The sequence below is a fragment of the Euphorbia lathyris genome, chromosome 8 (assembly GCF_963576675.1).
Source record: "Euphorbia lathyris chromosome 8, ddEupLath1.1, whole genome shotgun sequence".
Classification (NCBI taxonomy): domain Eukaryota; kingdom Viridiplantae; phylum Streptophyta; class Magnoliopsida; order Malpighiales; family Euphorbiaceae; genus Euphorbia; species Euphorbia lathyris.
Window position 1 is genome coordinate 36,446,007 of NC_088917.1, and position 23,636 is coordinate 36,469,642.

A 23,636-nucleotide genomic window follows, 5' to 3' on the forward strand; every position below is an offset into this window, starting at 1 on the left:
ACTGAGAATCACTAAATTTCTTCTAACTCACATTAAATCCCTAAAATTTAATTAAAATCACGACTTGAATATATTTTTTATGTATCTAAAATTCTAATATAAAGTGATATAATTTAAAACAAAATAAAATAAATAAAAATAATAATAAAAAAAAACTATGTGTAGAAAAACGAAATGATTTATATGTCAGGTAATCTTGTTACGAAATCAGTTCCTATTTCAGAAATATTTTCGTAATAAATTTTACATCGATTACCATTAACTTTGAAACGATTGCCGTTAGTTTCCTCAAGTTCTAAAGAACCATAGTCGAATGTTTTGACGACTAAATACGGTCCTGTCCATCTGGACTTAAGTTTTCCTGGAAATATACGAAGCCGTGAATTAAATAACAGCACCTTATCTCCAACATTAAAGTGTTTGACTTTGATCTTGGCATCGTGCCATTTTTTCACTCTTTCTTTATAAATCCTCGCATTTTCATACGATAGATGACGTAACTCATCTAACTCATTTAAATTGAGCAAACGTTTCTTTCCTGCTTGTTGTAAATCAAAATTAAGTTTTCTAATAGCCCAATAGGCTTTATGTTCTAATTCGACTGGCAAATGACATGCCTTTCCATACACCAAACGGTATGGAGTCATTCCTATTGGTGATTTAAATGCAGTACGGTATGCCCATAGCGCATTATTGAGTTTTTGTGACCAATCTTTTCTTGATGATGAAACAGTTTTCTCTAGAATCCATTTGAGTTCTTTATTTGAGATCTCCGCCTGACCATTTGACTGAGGATGGTATGGCGTTGACACGCGGTGGCGTACTCCATACCTTTTCATAAGTATATCAAAATTTCGATTCATGAAATGGGTACCGCCATCACTAACAACGACTCTAGGACAACCAAATCTACAAAATATATCGTCAAGAAAATTAACAACTACTTTAGAATCATTCATAGGGGTTGCAATTGCTTCAACCCACTTCGAAACATAATCAACGGCTACTAATATGTAAGTTTTACCATTGGAAGGCGGAAAAGGTCCCATGAAATCTATTCCCCACATGTCGAAGATTTCAACTTCCAATATGTTTGTGAGGGGCATCTCATCTTTCCTTCCTAAATTTCCTGTTCTTTGGCATTTATCACAACGAGTGATAAATGAACCAACGTCTTTAAACATCGTAGGCCAAAAGAAACCACATTCAAATATTCTAGCTACCGTTTTATTAACTCCATTATGTCCTCCATATTATAGATTCATATTCATTTTCTCCAACGCATCTCCTAATTATCCCGTCACCACATGATTTGAATAAAAAGGGATCTTCCCAAAAATACTGTTTAATGTCGAAGAAAAATTTCCTCCTTTGTTGGAAAGATAATCCTTCCGGAACAATATCGGTTGCAAGATAATTAGCAATATCTGCATACCATGGTGACATGACACTTTCTACTTGATAGAGATGTTCATCGGGGAGATCATCTCGTATACCGATAGTTTCACCTATAGGACCGTTTTCATCTTCTAGTCTTGATAGATGATCGGCGACAAGGTTTTCTACTCCCTTTTTGTCTTTAATTTCTATATCAAATTCTTGTAACAACAAAACCCATCTAATCAGACGCGGTTTTGCATCTTTCTTAGCAAATAGATAACGTAAAGCTGCGTGATCTGTATAAATAATAACTTTAGATCCTAACAAGTATGACCTAAACTTATCACATGCAAATACTACGGCTAACATCTCTTTTTCTGTTGTTGTGTAATTTAACTGTGCACCGGACAATGTGTGACTTGCATAATATATAACATGTAATCTTTTATCCTTTCTTTGACCTAAAACACATCCTACAGCTAGGTCACTTGCATCACACATGATTTCAAAAGGCAAATCCCAATCGGGTTTAGCAATTATGGGTGCACTGACTAAAGCTGTTTTCAATGTTTCGAAAGCTTTAATGCAATCTTCATTAAAATCGAAGGTTGAATCCTTCATAAGCAAATTAGTAAGTGGTTTGGAAATCACAGAAAAGTTTTTTATAAATCGTCTGTAAAAACCTGCATGTCCTAGAAATGATCTTACTCCCTTGACAGTTGTTGGTGGGGGTAATTTTTCTATTACTGAAGTTTTTGCTCTATCCACTTCTAATCCTTTTTCAGATATTTTATGACCTAAAACAATTCCTTCGTCAACCATGAAATGACATTTTTCCCAATTTAATACTAAATTCGTTTCTTCGCATCTAGAAAGAACTTTATCTAAGTTTTTTAAACATGCATCAAAAGAATCTCCATAAACTGAAAAATCATCCATAAATACTTCCATGACATCTTCAATGAAATCATTAAAAATTACAGTCATACAACGTTGAAAAGTTGCTGGTGCATTACATAGACCAAAAGGCATTCTCCTATATGCAAATGTTCCATAAGGACATGTGAAGGTTGTTTTATCTTGGTCATCCGGGTAAATATATATTTGAAAGAATCCGGAATAACCATCAAGAAAACAATAAAATGCATGACCGGCTATCCTTTCGATCATTTGATCAATGAAAGGTAAAGGAAAATGATCTTTCCTAGTTGCCTTATTTAGGTTCCTATAATCTATACAAACCCTCCAACCAGTGGTGGTTCGCGTAGGTATTAATTCACCTTCATCATTCCTTACTACAGTTATGCCTCCCTTTTTGGGTACACAATGGATTGGACTAACCCATTCACTATCCGAAATAGGATAAATGATTCCATTGTCTAAAAGTTTAGTAATCTCATTTTTTACTACCTCTTTCATATTCGGATTTAAACGTCTTTGTCTATCCGCTTTAGGTGGCTTATCTTCTTCTAAGTGAATCCTATGCATTACAATACTAGGATTAATTCCTTTTAAATCTGAAATCTGCCATCCCATACCTCCTATTCTATTTCTAACAACTTCTTTCAATTTTTCTTCTTGATTTTCTGTTAATTTGTTAGAGATGATTATAGGTAGAGTATCACTTCCGCCTAGGAAAGTGTATCTCAGATGGTTTGGTAATTCTTTAAGTTCTAATTTAAGTGGAACTACTACTAAAGGCGGAACTGGTCCATCTTCTCGAATCAAAGGCTCTGGGTCCTTATCTTCTAATTCTTCACCCATTATAGGTTCTATTATTTCTTCTCTTTGAACAATGTCATTAACACATTCTTCAACTAAATCAAGTTTCATACAGGCAAAATCCTCCATAGGATATTTCATTGCTTGATTCATATCGAACTCGATCTTATCGTCACCTATTCTTAAAACTACTTTTCCTTCCGACACGTCAACTAGAGCACGTCCCGTGTTCATGAACGGTCTACCAAAGATTAGCGGACAATTAGCATCATAAGCAAAATCTAAGATAACAAAATCAGTAGGAAAAATAAACTTGTCAACTTTTACTAAAACGTCCTCAATTATACCATATGGTCTTTTAGTGGATTGATCCGCTAATTTCAAAACCATGTTGGTACGTTTGATGTCTTCTTCTAAACCTAATTTTTCAAAAATAGACAATGGCATCAAGTTTATACTAGCTCCTAAATCACAAAGACAACTTGGGAATTCCATATTTCCCAATTTACACGGAATGGTAAAGCATCCGGGATCTTTGAGTTTAGTAGGTAATTTGCTTGATACTATCGAACTACAATCTTCAGTAAGTGAAATGGATGAAATTCCTTCCCAACTAATCTTTTTTGAAATTAAATCTTTCAAGAATTTTCCATAGTTAGGAATTTGCGTAATTGCATCCATGAATGTTAAATTTATATGCAAATTTTTAAGTTTATCTAAAAATGATAAAAGTTGTTTATCATGGTCCTTATTTCGGACCTTGTGTGGAAAAGGTGGCTTTGGTACAAAAGGTTTCGTACTAGAGTCAATTGGTGTATCTTTTTGTTTTAATGTATCTTCTTTGGATTTTAGTAAATCATTTCCAGGTAAAGTTGAATTTCCGGGCATTTCCGGACCTAAGTAGTTTTTCCCTGAGCGAAGAGTGATAGCCTTAACATGCTCTTTCAGATTTTCTTCCGTTTGGCTGGGAAGACTTCCCTCTTTGCGGGATGGAATTGATTTAGCAAGTTGTCCAATTTGAACCTCCAAATTATGGATGCTAGATGATTGGTTTTTGATAAGTTGATCGAATTTACTTTCGATCCGTTTAAAACCATCGTCTTGATTACTTACCTTTCCATTCATAGCATCTATAAATTTGTCGATTTAAAAGATAAAGTGCTAATCGTATCTCTTGTTTGATTTTGATAATTATTTACACGATATTGATTAGCATTTGCATTATTATTATTATTACTATCTTTCCAGTTAAAGTTAGGATGATTTCTCCATCCAGGATTATAAGTATTAGAATAAGGATTAGTAGTTTGGTTTTGTCCTTGGACAAAATTTACCTGTTCTATCTCATTCATACCTTTGTAATCAATGTCTGTCTGGATCGGATTACCATTAGGATCGCACGGTGCCATAAACCTATCAACTTTGTGCGATAAGGCAGAAAATTGGGCTTGTAACATCGCAACTGGATCAAGATTCATTATACCTTTAACCGATGATGTACCTGAGGATGATGGTTTCGCCATTGGTATATGTCCACGCTCTGCGGGCCACATACTGCTGTTGATTGCCATTTCCTCCAAAAGTTCTCTTGCTTGGACGGACGTCTTCTTCATAAATAACCCTCCAGACATAGCATTTAATGAACCTCGAGTCGTAGGATTTAATCCATTATAGAATGTCTGCATTAAAAGTGCATCTGGCAATTGGTGGTGTGGGCATAAACGTTGAAGTTCTTTAAAACGTTCCCAAGCTTCATAAAGAGTTTCATTATCATTTTGGGTAAAAGATGTCAATTCTTTGATGACTCTTGCGGTTTTTGCTAAAGGAAAATATTTTGATAAAAACGCTTGGGCTAATTGGTCCCAAGTTTCAAATGTTGCAGCAGGCATAGAAGTTAACCAAATTTTTGCCTTATCCTTCAAAGTGAAAGGAAAGAGGCGAAGTTTGATTGCTTCGGCTGTTACATCAGTAATTTTAAAAGTATCACAAATTTCTAAGAAATTTGTCAAATGGGCATTAGGGTTTTCGTTAGGTAGTCCATAAAACTTACGTTGTTTTGCAACATATTAAGCAAAGCAGGCTTAATTTCAAATTGATTTGCGTTTATACGGGGTCTAACTACACTATTAGTTACACCGGCCATTCCTGGCCTAGCATAATCCATAAGTGTCGGTGGATCGGCCATATTTTCTGGCTGGACTACTTTGGTTTTTAAGGGTGTTTTGTCTTTGTTTTTGTTGTCTTTCTTGTTTTTCTTAAGTGTTCTTTCAATTTCTGGATCAAGAGGGTCTGGTGGCGTGCCCGAACTTCGCGAACTGCGCATGAACTTGAAATTGTTGCACGAACCAAACTACCTTCAAAACAAAATTGAAAACAAATATGTTATATAAACTGAAAATAAATAAAATGTAAAAGTTGTATAAAAATAATGTGTAAACCTAGATTCAAAAATAAAATACGAAAAATAAAAATTTTGTCAAAAATTTTGGCGTATCCCCGGCAACGGCGCCAAAAACTTGTTGAGCGATTTCCGCAAGTGCACGGTTTCGCTTGTAGTAATAAAAATATCGATCCCACAGGGATACGTTTTTTAACGAAAAACTTATTTTTGAATCTGTTAATTTCGAACTTGTTAGATTTACTATTGAATGTTAATGAAAAGTGAAATTTGTCTAATTGAATTTAGGAAAAAAATAATTGTTTAATTGAGTTTGTGGACTTTGAGTATTTGAAAATGCTAGAATAAGATTTTATATTAGAATATATCGATCGTTAGAAAAGTTTTCTGATTTAGGGATGAATTTTACAAAACAGGAACATTTAGAACTTTTAGAAAAACAAATAAATGTATTCGTTTGCATTGAGCAAAGAAAACAACTTAAACTTTGTATTAATTATGATGATGAAATAAATGACGGAACCTCTAATTAATTGGCTTTGAACGTGGCAAAACCCTTTAGCCGGCATAATGCCCTTAACCAAATTAAAACTCTACCGAGATAATAATTTGCCTAAGTGTTCAACAAAGTTTCCTTGTAATGATTTTGAATTAACTACGTTTTAATGAAAACACCAGCAATCACTTTAGTGGGTTGGTTACCATAAGTGCTGCATAACGATTTATCGAATAGAACGGACTTTATTAGATGAAATATAAATTGATACAAGTTTACAGAGAACATGGAGCATCGAGTTCTTCGAGGGCGTGCAAGTGAACGGCTGATCAGTCCTTTCCTTGGGTTTCCTTAGAGGTTGTCAGGCTCAGGGGCGAACACTCTACTCAATCTTCTCGCTGTAACTTCGTAATAGGGATTCGGTCGGCCTCTACCAAAATGCAAACTAAAACTGGAACAATGTCTAAATGCTACTGTGTTTGTAATTAAACTATAAACAATATGTGTACCTCATCTTGTTTTGTACAGAATCTAATTTCTAACTCTCGAATTGTTTTTACTTAGAACTTATACATTAGTTCTACGCTCTGATTCTATATCTATATTACATAACATTACATCGCATTTTCTCAACATCAACTCTTTATTTATAGATGTTGAAGGGTTGTGATTGAAGAGATATGTCCTTTTGTGAAAAGACGTATTCGTTGGTAAAGAGTCGTGTCCGTTGTTAAGAATTGTGTTCTTTGTGAAGAGTCGTTTCTATCCACCCGAACGAACGCGTTTCTTGATTTTCAACATGTGTTCATTGCACCTTTGGCAGAATTCTGCACTTACCGAGAATGGGGATCCTCGGCCGTGAATGGGGGAACATCAAGTTAAGCTTTGGACGAAAGGAGGAAGTAGCTGAAGGACGCGTGTCGCGGTCGCGGCACGGTGCGTTTTTTCACTTCTTTGCTCTCGTTCGTGTCCTTGACTTGGAGCTTTTGATTTACGTCGTCTTTGACTCCTTTTGTAGGGTTTTTCTTCTGTTTTTGATCCTTTTTCGTTCCTATTTGGATTTTACCAAATATTTAGGTACCTTGCAAGAAAGAAAGATTTTCGAGAGTAAAAGTAATCTAAACAGATATAAATAACACAAATTTGTAATAAAAATGATGTAAATATTAATGATATTTTAGGTATATTTTGGGCTTAACATAAAGTAAAGCGCACAATTAACAGGGCAGAAGGTGAATTAAACAATGGCACAATCTAGGACGAGGAATCGTTTGATTAAATCCTATGTATGGGTTCAGGGAATTCGGATTTATGTATTACCAGTGATTTGACGGTAATTGCCCTAATGAGAAAGGCAAATTTGTACGGGATTTGTCTAACCTATTCACATGCATTCGGGTGACGGCTTGATTAGGCATATACCCTAGGTCATGCAAAGCATTATGTTCTTCGGCAACTAAGGCTAAAGCCGTAGCCCAGCCACAAAGCCGCACTCCTGGCGGTCTCTAGCGAGGTCAGATTTACACAGGTTCAGCATAGACAATTCCGTGGTCAGGTTCCCATCTATCTATAATCCTATCTAATGTCAGGGTCACAGGCATTAAGCAAATTATATACATAAACAGGCTAGTTGATCATTATCAATGTTCATTCTAGCATAAATCATGTTCCTAACATTATCTAGGCATTAAGCATGCATAATCTGTTCGAATCAAAGGCCCTATTTCCCTAATCATACATATTCATACAATCAATTTCATCCCCATCCCGAATTGGATGGGGATTAGTTCATAGACAAACCAATCCAAGCAATAGGCATGTGAGATTAATGGAAAACATCTACGATAATTTATAAATGCAAAAGATAAATAGGGGAAGAGATAGAAATCCAAAACCCATTCTGCCGATTCCGATTATAAATTAGAAGATGAATATCTTCTCCCGTCAATTGCGATAAACGAAATTACATAATTAAACCTAATCTAAGAAACTGGAAAAACAATGCTAAAACCTAATCTAAAACTGAGCTACTGAATCGACTACATCCTGAATAATGAATAATATCTCAACATCGTGTTTCGCCTCAATTTATAGTCCTCTCCAGTGCGTTTCTGAGTCAGTTTAGGTATTCTGATCAGCGTTAAAAGCTGATTCGGGTCGGGATTCTGGCCCACACGTTAAGGCCCAAATGTATCTCGAGTCGTTGCTCACCGAGCAGGAATGCCCTTGCTCGCCGAGCAGGAGTGCCTATCGAGGTGAGCTCGTGGCTGCCCATGGTGCTCGCCGAGCACTCCATTTCCTGCTCGCCGAGCATTCCATTGCCTGCTCGCCAAGCAGGCAGTGAAATATCCAATTGTCCCTGTTTTGCTCCGTTTCTCGTGCATTTACCCCTGAAACAACTGAAAACACTCGTTAGACGACAAATAGATGAAACGTGCCAAAACGTACCATAAACTGAGCAATAAAGGCTAAACACGCATATAAAATGGGGTTAAACTACATTGAAAACACTATATATTTGGGACGTATCATTTTTAGGGTAGTTTTAATTAGTTTTTGGCAAATAAGCGTGTGTTTCTCGCACTTTTATGCATTTATACATTTTGTTTAGTTTTCACACTTGTTTTATTACTTTTTGTAGTTTTTAGCCATTTTTTAGTGTTTTCAGGCAAAATATCGTCAAAATAGCACACACTTGAACTTCAACTTATTTATTTCGGCTATTTGATCCACCAAAGGTCACACCAAAAGGAGTTTTTACTCGAATCTAAAGATTGGTGGGTTAATTTAGCCTCTGAACTAATGATTTTTGGAGTTTGATGTGTGTGTGCAGATTGAACGGGATCAAAATCGGCGGAAAATCGCGTCTTAGGGACCCCCGAGAGTCAATTGGCGGGTTGGGCAAAACCAGCCCATCGAGTTGGCCTCTATAGGCCAGATCAATGAGCTGGCCACCAGAGGCTAGCTTGGCGAGTTGGCCTATGGAAATCGGCTTTTTAACTGATTCCTGACCCCACGTCTCCTCCGCTGCGCCTCGGCCTTTCTACCTGCATTGGGAAACATTTTAGAATTAGTCCTAGGAATACGACTGCTTGGTCGATAGGTTCCCTGAAAGGGATTTTTATTCTCTTTTATTTCCTTGTTTGTTTTAGATTTTTCCTATGAATCCTAGGCTAATTGTAACCTCATGACAATAACTTCTTTTCATCTTTAATATAATTTCTAGTATTGATTTCCATAATTGATTGTTATTTATTTTCTGTTTATGCTTTACCTAATTGGTTTAAATCATTCAATAATCCAAATATCATCTAGGTTCATATTGCGAGTCGAATTTGATTAACCCTAATCGAAGAACCTATAAGATTGACAACCTTATAGTTGGTAAGACCCAAATTGCTGAACCAAAGAGCTAGTTTCAGCCTGACAAGGGAATAACGAACTAGGAACCCTAGAAAGATAAGATTAGATTGACAATTAAATGTTAAATTAGGTTGGAATTAGTATTATCATATCACTCCATCCACTTCCAGGTTAAATTACCTTGCGTAAGATCACTTAGGAGTAGATTTAACTTAGATAGGAGTAGGTTTAACTTAAATAAAACTCAATCTAACCCCCCTAGCCTAGATAACATTAGAAGCCTAGTAGTTTGGTACTTGCGGTATAAATCATGTGGATTCGATACCTGGACTTGTCCAGATTTTATTACTTGATAACGATGGGGTACACTTATCCCTTAGTGAGCTTTCGAGCGACAGCTCGGGGGCACATCACACTACACCCATGAATCTTTCCCCTCTTCTAAAGCTTAGTAAGAGACGCTGAACGACCTTCTGCACAAATTAAAAACAATCATGGAGAGACAGGATCACCTTGGTGAAGCCCCCTCAGAGGTTTAATCGGTCCAATAGAATGCCCACTGCTAGTAATAACATAGCTAACTTAAAAACACATTGTAGAACTAGGTTAACCCAACTATCTGCGAAACCAAGCTACTCCATCATATTTTACAAAAAAACCACTCAACCTGATCGTAAGATTTGGACATATATATTTTTTGTAGCAACCGTACCCGATTTTTTTGTAGTCTTTTTCTGCAAATAATGATTCAGTTTGAAAGCCAACATGACATTATCTATTATTAAACGCCCCATAAGAAAAGCACTTTGAGATTGAGAGATAACAATATGATAACATTGAGATATTATCCCGAGGACTAAGGAGGATATTCACCTAAGGAAGCGCCGCGTATTGACAAGATCCGCCTGGCGGATCACCGGATCTCCAAAGGTCCATTAAAAGGAGACCCGCTGGCGAACCCCTGAGGCGAATCTCCTTGAACAACTCATTCGCCATTATAACGGCTGGGCCGACCTGGCCATAAAGACCATTAATGAGCTATCAATTAGCTAACCGTCAGCTTAAGGATAACTTGTAACCGCCATTAATGGAACATTAATGGAGACTTTCTAGTTACCGAAGGTTACGACTTCTTAGCTATATATAGCCTACATCCTTAGGCTATCAAGGGACCTACTCACTTACTCTTTGTCAATTCAGTTTGCTTTCTTGATATTCCTTACTGACTTTGGCATCGGAGCTTCCCCCCGTCGAACCCAACGACGCCCCCACAGGGACGGAAGTTGATCAGAATTTCTCTACTTGTCATCAATTGGTGCGGTGAACGTGGAATCCTTAAACAAATAAAGGGTTTTCATTCACGGTTATAAGAAATATGACAAATGGAGATCATAACCCCTCCTCAGGGGTTGAAACACCACCAATAACGAGTGCTGGTCGCACTGATTCGAATATTCCCACAACACAAACTGAAAGTAGTATGCCCCCGGACGCATTCATTAACATGTGTGCGGAAGCTATAAGGGAAAGATTTGGCTCTGAAACAGGTGATCGCCTACGGTCGTTTATGACCATTCCTCCGGTTTGGAGTTTAGCGCCTTCATCTACGATATCTTCTTGGCCCCAGATGAATTTGGGACCAAACGCCCACAATTCTTCGTTTCTCCAAGCCCACAATACAGAATCTATTGTAACTACCACGGCGGCGTTGGGAGAACGACCGATCAATCGAGAGTTATTCCCTACTGGCGCAAGAGGAAGTCAAAGGAACAATCAAACTCTAGCAGGCGGATCTACTAGCCATGGGATCAATCTGGGCGGATCGGGTATCCCAAGGCGACCACGGTCAAATCTCTCCTTGGGTGGCTTGGAGGGGCGAAAACATAAAAAACGTAGAAAAGAAAAAAGTAGGCGGTCCGAATCGCCCTCACCCCGAAGACCGAGATCCTCCCGCAAGGGCCGATCACCCCCACCTACTGGGCGTAGATAGAGCAAAAGGCCAGTAGACGCGCCACATCCAAGCGCGCCACCACCACCACACCACAGGAATGATGGACACGTTCCTTCAGGAGGCTCTGGAGGGGGTAACGGTCAGGCTCCCCCGGGTGGAAGAGGTGGAGGTGGAGGAAGTGGCGGACGTGGAAACGAAGGTGGACGTGGCGGGCGATCACCTTCAGATCCATCTTCGGGATCTAGTTCATCATCTTCTCCAATTAGATCTCCACAAAGGGGTCGCCCAAGGGCGGATCCGGAGAATTTTGACGACAGAGTTCGAGCTGCGGTGCTCCGCATGAATGAGGAGAACGCCAGGCACAATCCGTTCGCCAATCGGGATTCGCCCTTCATGGCTTGGATTGAGGCAAAAGAAACGGATAGGCATTTCAAAATACCAAATCTCGCTATATACACGGGTGTTGACAACCCAGAGGCCCATGTCCGAAAATACCGAATATTGCTTCGCCTCAACCGTGCAACTGAGCCAGTGCTGTGCAAAATGTTTATCACCACGTTAGGAGGTCCCGCTTATGGCTGGTTCCAATCATTACCACCCGGCTCGATAGATAGTTGGGACCAACTAAGCCGAGAATTTTGTGCTAAATTCGCTGGCTGTATTCCTCCGGTGGTCAAGTCCAGGAAGCTCTTTGAATTAAAGCAGAAGGCGAATGAATCCCTTCGAGATTACATAAACTCCTTCAACAAATTATGTATACAAATTGTGGATGTAGATATCTCCATGGCAGTGGAATCTCTGGTAAAAAATACCACTTGTAAGAGTTTACAGGAGGATCTAATTCGCAAGAAGCCTACCAGCATGGCAGAACTAATAGAGCGCTGTAAGGACTTTATGGAGGTAGATGACATTCGCCGTGAATCAGCATCTCCGCCTGGGAGGGACAAAGGCAAATCTCGTCACCGAGATAGGGAAAAGGACAAACATCAGGATTCCTCCTCTCAAGGTAGGCGAAGAGGTTCTAAAAACAAATCGGCATTTTTCACCTCCTTCACACCTCTCAATGCTTCCAAAAGTGAAGTGCTTATGTGGATTGAGAACAGTCAACACAAGCGGAGCATTTTATACCCCGAACCAAAAGGGGGGGAGTACACCAATACTGGTAAAAATCCTAAAAATTATTATAAATATCACAGGAAAAATGGCCATGACACCGATGCGTGTTGGGAGTTAGCCCGGGAAATTGAGCGTCTCATTGAGAGAGGCAAATTGGATCGGTTCATCCAAAATGATGGCAAGAAGGGAGATGGCGATAGATCCAGAGAAGACCCAAAGAAGAAGGGAAAGGGTACCATTAATGTCATAGCAGGCGGACCTGGATACCAACCGATGCTGAAAAAGGCAAAGACCACCGCTCTTGACAGGGCATCGTTGAATCACCCCTTTGCCGATGTAGGTCCTGAGATCTCTCCCCATGCGGATGCATTGGTCGTTACTATGATGGTGGAAGGCTGGGAGATGAAAAGAGTGATGATAGATACTGGGAGTTCATGCAATGTCATCACCAGAGGAGCTTTCTCCAAACTCATGATTGATCCAGTCCAAGTAGAGCCAACTGTGGTAGATATCCTGGGAGTGACAGGACACACCATCCAAACAAAAGGCCAAGTCACTTTGGATTGTGAGCTTGCAGACGATGATCAAGTTTGGAAAGGTGATCTGGAATTTTCTGTCTTAGATGGTCAGTTAGCTTACAATATCATCCTTGGACGGCCCTTTATTTCCGAAGCAGCAGCCCTTATCTCCATACGCCATTTAACGCTTTACATCCCCACGACCAAGGGAGGTGTAATGATCAGAGGGAGCAAAAAAATGGCCCAGAAGACGTATTCGGCATCCCTAATGATCCGCCCCTAATCTAAGAAGGAGGATGAAGAAGAGCTCGTCATAATGGCCTTGGGCGAGACGGAAATGTACCTCATGGCGGATGAAAAACAGGTGCGAATGGCTAAAGGGATAAAAGGAGAAATTAAAGACGCAATCACTAAGGTTCTCCACGAAGCGGAGGACGTCTTTGCATGGAAGGATGAGATCCTTCCCGGGATCAGTCCAGACGTGATCACTCACAAGCTTAACATTGACAAAGATGCAGTTCCTGTAGCTCAGAAGCGGAGAAACCATGGTCTTGAAAGACAGAAGGTGATAGAGGAAGAGATCACCAAGCTCCAACGGGCGGACGCCATTGAGGAGGTACTTTATACTCAATGGTTGGCGAACGTCGTTTTGGTGAAGAAGGCGGGCGGATCTTACCGCATGTGTATTGACTTTACGGATCTCAACAAAGCTTGTCCCAAAGACAACTATCCTTTGTCGTGTATTGACATACTCGTAGATGGAACCGCCGGACATGCTATGTATTCCTTTACAGACGTAAAGTCGAGTTATCATCAAATCCCCATGGAGCCTTCCGATAGAATCAAAACCTCATTTGTGACTCACCAAGCCACTTATTGCTTCAAAGTCATGCCCTTTGGGCTAAAGAACGCAGGAGCCACCTATCAGCGGATGATGAACAAGATATTCGCAGAAAGCAAAGGTGATAACTACTCCGTCTATGTAGATGATATGATCATCAAAAGCACCACTGTGGAGAAGCATGCGGACGATGTAAGGGAGGTACTGGCCGTACTTCGACGCCACAATATTAAGTTGAATCCAGAAAAATGTACTTTTGGTGCGACATACGGAAAGTTTCTAGGATTCATGATTAGTGAAAAAGGAGTGAGCCCAAATCCTGACAAGATTAAGGCTATTCTGGAAATGCAGGCACCACGAAACATCAGGGAAGTGCAACGCCTCAATGGGCGGATCGTGGCCTTGGGCAGGTTTATCTCCTGTTCCGCTCGTAGGTGTCAACCCTTTTATGAGGTCATCAAGAAGCAAAAGGCATTCGAGTGGAATGAGGATTGTGAAAAGGCTTTTGAGGGGATCAAACGGTTTCTCACGGAACTGCCCATGATGAGCCGGCCCCTAAAAGGTGAGAATCTCTACATGTATGTCTCGGTTACGGAGAAAGCTGTGTGCACCATCATGATAAGAGAAGAGGATGGCCAACAGTATCCTATCTATTATGTGAGCAAAGTATTGAAGGATGCTGAAACCAGGTATTCTAAGCTTGATAAAATGGCTCTGGCCGTTGTCACCACGGTAATCCGCCTTAGACCATACTTCCAGGCTCACACTGTCATAGTTCGCATGAATATACCCATGAGAAAGGTATTGCAAAAGCCAGACACTTCAGGGAGGTTGATGGAATGGGCAATTCGCCTCGGAGAGTTTGATGTGCGATATGAGAGTCGGACCGCCTTGAAGAGTCAAGTCTTGGCAGACTTTGTGAATGAATTCATAGAAGAAGGGGTTAATCTCCCTAAATCTCAAGTAGAGGAGTGGACGATGTACACGGATGGGGCTTCCTCTGCAGATGGAGCTGGCATAGGTATCGTGATCAAGGGCCCCTAATACATAAGATTACGGTACGCAGCAAAGTTGGATTTCCATGCCACCAACAATGCCGCCGAATATGAGGCTCTAATATTAGGGTTACGTATGCTTAAGGAAATCACTCCCGAGCGGATCGTGATCTATAGTGACTCCAAGTTGATGGTCAATCAAGTGATCAAAAATTATGAGGTGAAGGATGACGTTCTGGCCAAATATGTTGCCGAGGTTAAAAAGTTGCTGGACCACCTCGAAGCTAAAGAAACCAAATGGGAATTGGTCCATGTGCCCCGAGAATCAAACACTGAAGCCGACCACCTAGCAAAAATGGCTTCTAGTGAGGAAAGCTGGACAGATCCGCAGTGTCCCTTTGAGGTTAAAGCAGCTCCGGCATTCGTCTCCGAAGAAGTATCCTTACTCACAACAGTAGAAGATGATTGGCAGACAGACCTTTGCCAGTATTTGTCAGATGGAGCTCTACCCATCGATAAGGAGGAGGCTCAGCGGATCGTCAGGAAAGCGGCCTATTTCTCCATGATCAATGATTGCCTCTATAGAAAGTCATTTAGCCATCCTTGGTTAAAATGTATTCTGCCAGAAGAAGGACAACAAGTCCTCAAGGAGCTGCACGAGGGATCATGTGGAGCCCATGAGGCATCCGCCACTATCTTAAAGAAATCCAGGTTAGCAGGATTCTATTGGCCTACTGCCGAGCTTGATGCACAAAAATTGGTGGAATCATGCCATAATTGTCAGATTCATGCAAATGAATCACACACAGCCAACCATCTCCAGAGGCCTATCATTGAAGGGCGACCCTTTGCCATCTGGGGAATTGACATCGTTGGACCATTTCCTCCTACTCGTAGACAGAGGAAGTATGTGGTAGTGGCAGTAGATCACTTCACCAAGTGGGTAGAAGCCGAAGCTGTCTCCTCCATCACGGCCGAACGAATGGTGGAATTTGTTAAAGACAATATCGTGGGAAGATATGGCGTACCCCACACCATCATCACTGATAACGGAACACAGCTCAACTGTGGCGAGTTCAAAACTTTCTATGAGAAATTGGGCATTTTGAACAGATTCGCCTCCGTTTATTATCCTCAATCCAACGGTATGACTGAAGTTACGAATCGAACGATCGTAAAAGGAATAAAGAAAAGATTAGGGGAACATGATAAGAAGTGGGCAGATCAGTTGACAAGCGTCTTATGGGCGTATCGTACCACTCCTAGAATGGCCACAGGAGAAACGCCATTTGCCCTCTCTCATGGTGTAGAAGCTGTAATCCCAGTTGAAATACTGGTCCCAAGTGATAGAGTTGCATTCTATTGCGAGGAAGACAACAACCACAGATTAACAAAGAGTCTTGATCAAGTGGAGGAGCGAAGAGACAAGGCTTATGTACGTATGGCGGCATACAAGCAGCGGATCGCCGCTTACCATGACAAAAATGCTAAACCTGTGGACCTGAATGTGGGAGACCTTGTGCTCCGCAAGGCGGACAAGATCCAGTCTCGAGAAGGGAAGGGCAAGCTAGGGCTCACCTGGACGGGACCATATCAAATAGTGGACAAAATTGGGTTCACCACATTTAAAATTCAAGACATGGAGGGGAACACGTTACCACGCACGTGGAACCTCCAAAATCTCCACAAATACTTTATCAGAAAATAAGATGTACATACGGTCTTGAGTACTCTTTTTCCTTTAGTAAGCTTTTTTCCCATGTGGTTTTTCTTATTAAAGGTTTTAACGAGGCTCACATGTAAGACCTGCTTGCTGTAATAAAGCATTTCTCCTATCAATAAACAAAAATTGTTCCATTCTCTATGTTCTTTTTTAAGTTTTTCTTGTAGCAATATTAATATTCCAGTCTTAAAAAGAAGGGGGGCATCCAACGCTCTCCGCATTAAAAAAGTATTGCTATCTCATAGATACTTTTTCTCCTCAAACATAGGAGAATCGATCTCATGGGCGGATCCATCTCTGAGGGGATCCCCATTTTAGATAGAGTTAAAACGATCCTTGGACGCAAGGTCTTTACACTCTCTTACATCCTTCCCAAAAAAGGATTCACAAGTCCTATGGGCGGATCGCTTCACCTCAAAGCCAGGTAGCAAATTGATCCCCTAGGCAGCTTTACTTCCTTCAATGGAATATAACAGCTTCTAACCTTCACAAAGGTTCCTGCAATGGAGTATGGCTGGCCACCTACTCCAAAATAAATCCTAGATGCTTATATATTTACTTACGCAAACGTAACAGTAGAATAAATAGCTGCCATAAAGGATTAAACAAATTGTACTTAAAGATTTTTTACAAATCAAAAGTAAACGACTATGTAATAATGGGAGCATCCTCCTTTGCACTCTTCTCGCTTACGACACTTGCTTGAGAAGCCTCCTTCTCCACAGCCTCAGATACGCTCGCCAAGGGGACTTCCTTTTCCACCGAAAGTATTTCCCCAGGAAGAACGGTGCCATCGGTTATCGGCTCCTCGCCAGACTTTGGGGGCACCTCTTCATGCTCCACTATCTGAACAGTGGTGGCAAATTTGCTTTCTTCAATGGGCCCCTTCATCCATTTCCGAACATAGTCTCGGAGGTATTCCTTGGCGTCAGGCATTTTGTTAAATTTAAGAACATCTTCTGGCTCGGGAACGGCGAACTGCGGATCTGTGAAATCGATCTCAGGATGTGCCAGCGAGACATACGCCATGATCAGTTCGCCGTAAAAGAAAGCCTGCTCGCCAGCCATGTACTCAGCTTCCCCTACATCATTCTCGAGCTCCTTGGCGTCAGCCTCGACTTTCTCCTTCAACTTCTTTATCTTAGCATCCTTAAGGGCCAAGGCAGTTGTGGCGGATGCTATATTCGCCCTGGCATCGGCTATTTCCTTCTCCAGCCTATCTATGGTAGCGTTATCCGCCACACCTTGAAGGAGCTCCGCCTCCATAGCACGTATGCGAGTATACATCTGTCAAAGGGCAAACCCTTTCGTCAAGAATGAAAAACAAGAGTATAGCTTTTTCTGAAAAAGTTCTTTTCTAACAAGGGGACCTACCGTAAGAAGCTCAGTCTTTCCCCTTTGCGCATGAATTGATCCGGGAATCTGATTCTGATTCCTATGCACTTCAGCGAATTGCTAGATCCGCCAGATCCACGGCACTCATGCGAGACGAAACGGATTCCGCTCGAGGATTCTTTTTCCTAGGTCGGGAAGAGGAAGAGGCCATTGTTCCCCAGAAATGCCTAGAGTCTATGGCCGGTGTGGCACCAGTGGCCGAAAGAATGTGACTTCTAGTAGAACGAGTTTGATAGCGATTACACGCCGAGTTGCGCAACTCGGCTAAATCGGAACAAGCTGTATCCTCCGGGGAAGAGGAGTTTTCCGATGACGACGTAGTCCAACTAAAACTAACTTCAATTTCAGGAGAAGAGGTTAAATTAAAAAGCTCGGAGGATGATCTAGAAGATGATGAAGAACTTCTAAACATTCAGAAAAGTAGAATGGGGAAGATGGACTTACATGTAAGCGGAAAGCTTCAACGGAACTCTGAAAATACCCAGTAAAAGCTTCGAGCAGCGGGAAAGAAAACGAGTACGAAATGAGAAAGTAAAAGGAAAAGAAAGAGGAGGGAGAAGAAGATGTCTTCTCTTACCTTGGACAGTGCGCCTATTAAACGTGTCACTCTGCGGTTGGCATCGAACAGAGTGCACATTAATGTGGGTAGTGATGACGGCGCGCAGAAGCTCAAAAGCCCTAAAGGACTTTAAGGGAACTTAGGGGGGGCTTCTGATAACATTGAGATATTATCCCGAGGACTAAGGAGGATATTCACCTAAGGAAGCGCCGCGTATTGACAAGATCCGCATGGCAGATCACCGGATCTCCAAAGGTCCATTAAAAGGAGACCCGCTGGCGAACCCCTGAGGCGAATCTCCTTGAACAACTCATTCGCCATTATAATGGTTGGGCCGACCTGGCCATAAAGACCATTAATGAGCTATCAATTAGCTAACCGTCAGCTTAAGGATAACTTGTAACCGCCATTAATGGAACAGTAATGGAGACTTTCTAGTTACCAAAGGTTACGACTTCTTAGCTATATATAGCCTACATCCTTAGGCTATCAAGGGACCTACTCACTTACTCTTTGTCAATTCAGTTTGCTTTCTTGATATTCCTTACTGACTTTGGCATCGGAGCTTCCCCCCGTCGAACCCAACGACGCCCCCACAGGGACGGAAGTTGATCAGAATTTCTCTACTTGTCATCACAATAGCCAGGACATGTTTCAAACGATTAGCAAGCACTATCTACACAATTTTGTAGATGATATTGCAAATAGAAATAGGTTTGAGATCCGAGACTTTAATCGGGGGATTCTTTTTGGGAATAAGGACAATATTGGTACTATTTATATCATGAGGAATGACTCCGGAATTCAACCACTACAAGCAAGAAGAAGTAACATGATAGCCTACATTATCCCAACAAAGTTAATAGAAAAAAGGTTAAACCCTTCAGGCCCAGGGCTCTTATCAAGATGCATACTAAAAACTGCAATTTTAACTTCACTAACTGTATACGGACGAAGCAAGTTCGTATTTTTCTTGGTTGAAACTTTTTCCTCCACATTTGCAATAATATTATAAAAATCACAAACATTAGACTTGGAAATATCCTAAATATAATCAGATATAATAGTATCCAAACATGTGTTCCAAACCCTCTAGACATCCTGATCATCTTTCGATTGAACAATGCCATTTTTCTTCCTTCTACTTAATGCCGACTGATGGAAATTTTTTGAATTATGATCCACGCATTCTAATCATTGTGGTTAAAGGTACGTACAATCATGCTCGTAATTTTTGAGGGTAAATTACATTAAAGGTACCTAAATTGTATCTCAATTCACACTTTGGTACCTGAATTATATTTTGTCTCAAAAATATACTCCAAGTAACGGTGACTGGACAATTTAGTACAATTATCCGGTAACTAACAGGTCAAACCATTTTAAAAATAAAAACAGGGACCTACCATAAACTAATTAACCTAAAAATACTATATTACCCTTTAAACAATATATAATTTACATTCTAATCCTATCTCTCATTTCCAAAATTAGCGGTTCATCATTCTCTCTCTCATCACTCTCTCTCTCTAAACCTGGAACCACAAAGAAAGAATGCTGTAACTTTTAATTCTTTCTATCTTCTTCATAAATTTTAATTGGTTCTTCGTAAATTTTAATGGCTTCTTTTCTCTTCTACTTCTACTTCTTTATCTTCATTAACTTGATTTTTTTTTCTTTTTATTATTAGTTTTCTCCATTTCATTTTATCTCTCTAGAAGCCATTTTCATTTTCTTTCTCTAAATGCCATTGCTTCCAAACTCTTTTCTTCACTTTCCTTTTCTATACCTCTCTCTAGATGGCTAAACAAACAATTCTTGTTCTGGTGGGACTGGGTTTATTGGCAACTACAACTATTGAGCGTTGAGATGCTTGTGATGAAATTTAAAATAGAACAGAGGAGGAGGGAATTAAAGAGTAGAGCAGCTTGTGATGAAATTTAAAATAGAAGAGAGGAGGAAGGAATTAAAGAGTAGATTGTGACAATCAGTCGCCAATTTGAGCTCCCCCTTTTCAAAATAATAATCCAAAAATATTTCTCAGGTCTTAGAATTAGAATTGGGTGGTGGAAGAAATATATAGATTTGAGGAAAGAGAGAGAAACTGATTTGAGGAGAGGGAAACATAAGAGAGAGTGTGGATATTTTAATTTTTAATTAAAAATTATAAATCAAATAGTCAAATTCTTATAAATGGTGAAATAAAGGATCAAATTCGAATTTACTGGTTACTGCCAGTTAAAACTATTAAATTGTCCGGTCATCCATACTTAAGGTATATTTTTGAGACAAAATGTAATTCAGGTATCAAAGTGTGAACTGAGGTATAATTCAGGTACCTTTGATGTAATTTACTCTAACTTTTGACCACGTCCTCAGGTCCATCTTGAGAAGTTTGAGTTAAAAACTAACTCAAAGAGACTCTTATTCACTTCTCAAATCACTAAGGTCTCGTTTGGTATGATGTAATGCAATGTAACGTAATCAATGTTGTAATATAATGAAATGTAATAATGATTCCATTACAATGTTTGGTTGGCAGGATTTAAAAAAAATGGTGAAATGTAATTATTATTACACTATTTATGTTTGCTTCATCAAATGTAGTTAGAAACTTCAATTATTCTCAAATTTTCATATGCATGGGAACATCATCCATATATGATGGTTAAAAACTTGTTAATTTTTGTTCGTTTTTTCCCTTTTCGTATTTTCATGTTTTTCTGTTTTTTGCATTTTTCGTATTTTTCACGTTTTTAGTTTTTCAGGTCTTTTTAATTTTTTGTTTCCCATTTTCACGTTTTTCTCATTTTTTCGCTTTTCGTGTTTCATTTTTTTCTCATTTTTCATATTTTCCCATTTTTTCTATTTTTCGTGTATTCGTATTTTTCCGTTTCACATTTTTCCGTTCTTTGCACTTTTCATGTTTTTCTCATTTTATGTTTTACCGTTTAATATGAATTGTGGATAATAAATATAAATAATAGAAATATATATTTTGAGCTAGTCGTAATGAGAATTCATGCCTATTTTTTATGTATCTCCATTACATAAATTTGTAAAGAAAAATTGAGTAATGTAATTGTGATTCCATTACGACAAAAACAATAGACTAATCCAAACATGGTAATAAATATCCATTGTAATGGGCATTCCATTACGACGTTCATTACAATATACCAAATGACACCTAATAGTATCCATTTCATCTCTATTATTGAGAAGCATCTCTCCACTTCTAGTCTCCCTCCTTATTTCATTTATTAATACTTTATTATTAAGAAGTCTCTCTCATCTCACTATTGGTAAATCTAATAATACATAATAATTTTAATGATAAAAGATAAAGGCTTAGTCCATCATACGCCTCATGAACTTGTCCAAACAGCTTGATTGGCCATATGAACTTTCGAAGTATTCAGATTCCTCCTCAATTTGCTTAAAATGTAATCAATTAATCACTCGGTTGTAAAAAGGTAAGATGCATGCAAAAGACGTGTTGCACACGCCTTTAAATAATATTACATAATTCATAAAATAGATTAAAACATATTAAAAAATAAGTTCTTACTTGCTCAACTGTAAAACTTGTCATCTCTGGTATTAGAACCTCATACCTTTGTCATTTTACTTTTTTGAGGCGCATGCAACATACTTTTCACATGAAACTTGCTATTTTTTTTACAATAAAGTGATTATTTAACTACATTTTATGCAAATGGAAGGGGCTATCGGGACATTTTAAGTAAGTTTAGGGGCTATCAGAATATTTTGAAAGTTCAACGGGGCAATCGAGTTTTTTTGGAAAGTTCAGTGTGCGAATAATGTATTAAGCCAAAAATAAATAAAAAGTTATTATGCAAAATATTATTGCAGATGACATATATTTTAATGTCTTAAGTAGCTAAGAGTAGGGGTGGCAACGGTGCGGGGCAGTGATGGAAATGCATTTTCCACTCCATCCCCGATATTTACGGGACAGTTTCGGGGAATCCCCATTAAATGATTCAGAGATTTTTTCATCCTCATCTTCTTCCCATGCGGATCTCCATGGGTAACGAGGAATTCCCATATCCAATAAAATAATAACAGAGTGAATTAGACGGGGAGTCGACACGCCCGTCGGTTCGAATATCCGCGGTTTTCGAATAATCTCTTCCCCATTGCCACCTCTAGCTAAGAGCCTAGTGGAGATACTCTTAGGTATTGTACCATTAAAAAAAGGAAATTTTACATATAAATTTTAGATTTAAAAAATTATCTATAATAGTAATAATTTAAATTATTTTAAGGGAAAATTACAAAACTGGGTCAAATGGGAGGCATATTCACATATTTAACCCATTTACTCATCCTACTACATATCTAGACTGATTTTATGTGACTTTTCCATAATACCCTCAATATTTACGCACGCCTGTCTCCATCCCGTCTGACTTCGCATATTCGACCATATGCGAAGCCTGCGAAGCTAATGTTTGGATTTACTTAATGAATTTAGTTCGCATATGCGAAGCTGAAGTTTGCTTTGCTTGATGAATTTAGTTCGCATATGCGAAGCCTGTGAAGCTGAAGTTTGTTTTGCTTGATGAATTTAGTTCGCATATGCGAATGCTGGATATGTTTTGAAGCTAATTCGCGAAGTGGTATATAACAAAAAAATGGCAAACAACAACGGATTCTAACATTAAAATCATAACATTATCAAAATTTACAACAAGATTGCCACAATAACAACATTCAAATCATAACATTATCAAAATTTACAACAAGATTGCCACAATGAACTCTACTAACTAATCGTTTCAAAGTGAACCTAACTAATCTGGTACCAATCTTGAAATGGATGAGTAATCTTGGTGTGCACCATGTGACACATCCATCCCAAAAGGTCTGGACTTCCATTTCTCATCCCAGAAGGTCTGGACTTCCAGACCTTTTGGGATGGGCGTGTCCCACGGTGCACACCAAGATTACTCATCCGATTTAAAATTGGTACCGGATTAGTTAGGTTCACTTTAAAGATTGGCACCATGGGATGGATGTGTCCCATGGTGCACCCCAAGTTGACACAACCTCTCCTAACCAACCACTTTAGGAGTGAATGTGTCAATCTTTGGGAAGTTCATCCCTATACAGGAAGGAAAATCATCTCCCCTGCAGCCTAGTACACCGCCTT

The 23,636-nt window shown here is 39.4% G+C and overlaps 1 non-coding gene across 1 annotated transcript; it reads left to right on the forward strand.

Moving 5' to 3' along the window:
- Positions 1–4,803: 4,803 nt before the first annotated feature.
- LOC136204345 (small nucleolar RNA R71) lies at positions 4,804–4,910 on the forward strand. The gene has a single exon (XR_010675189.1). It is a non-coding gene; the product is annotated as a small nucleolar RNA R71 (small nucleolar RNA).
- The last annotated feature ends 18,726 nt before the right edge of the window (positions 4,911–23,636 follow it).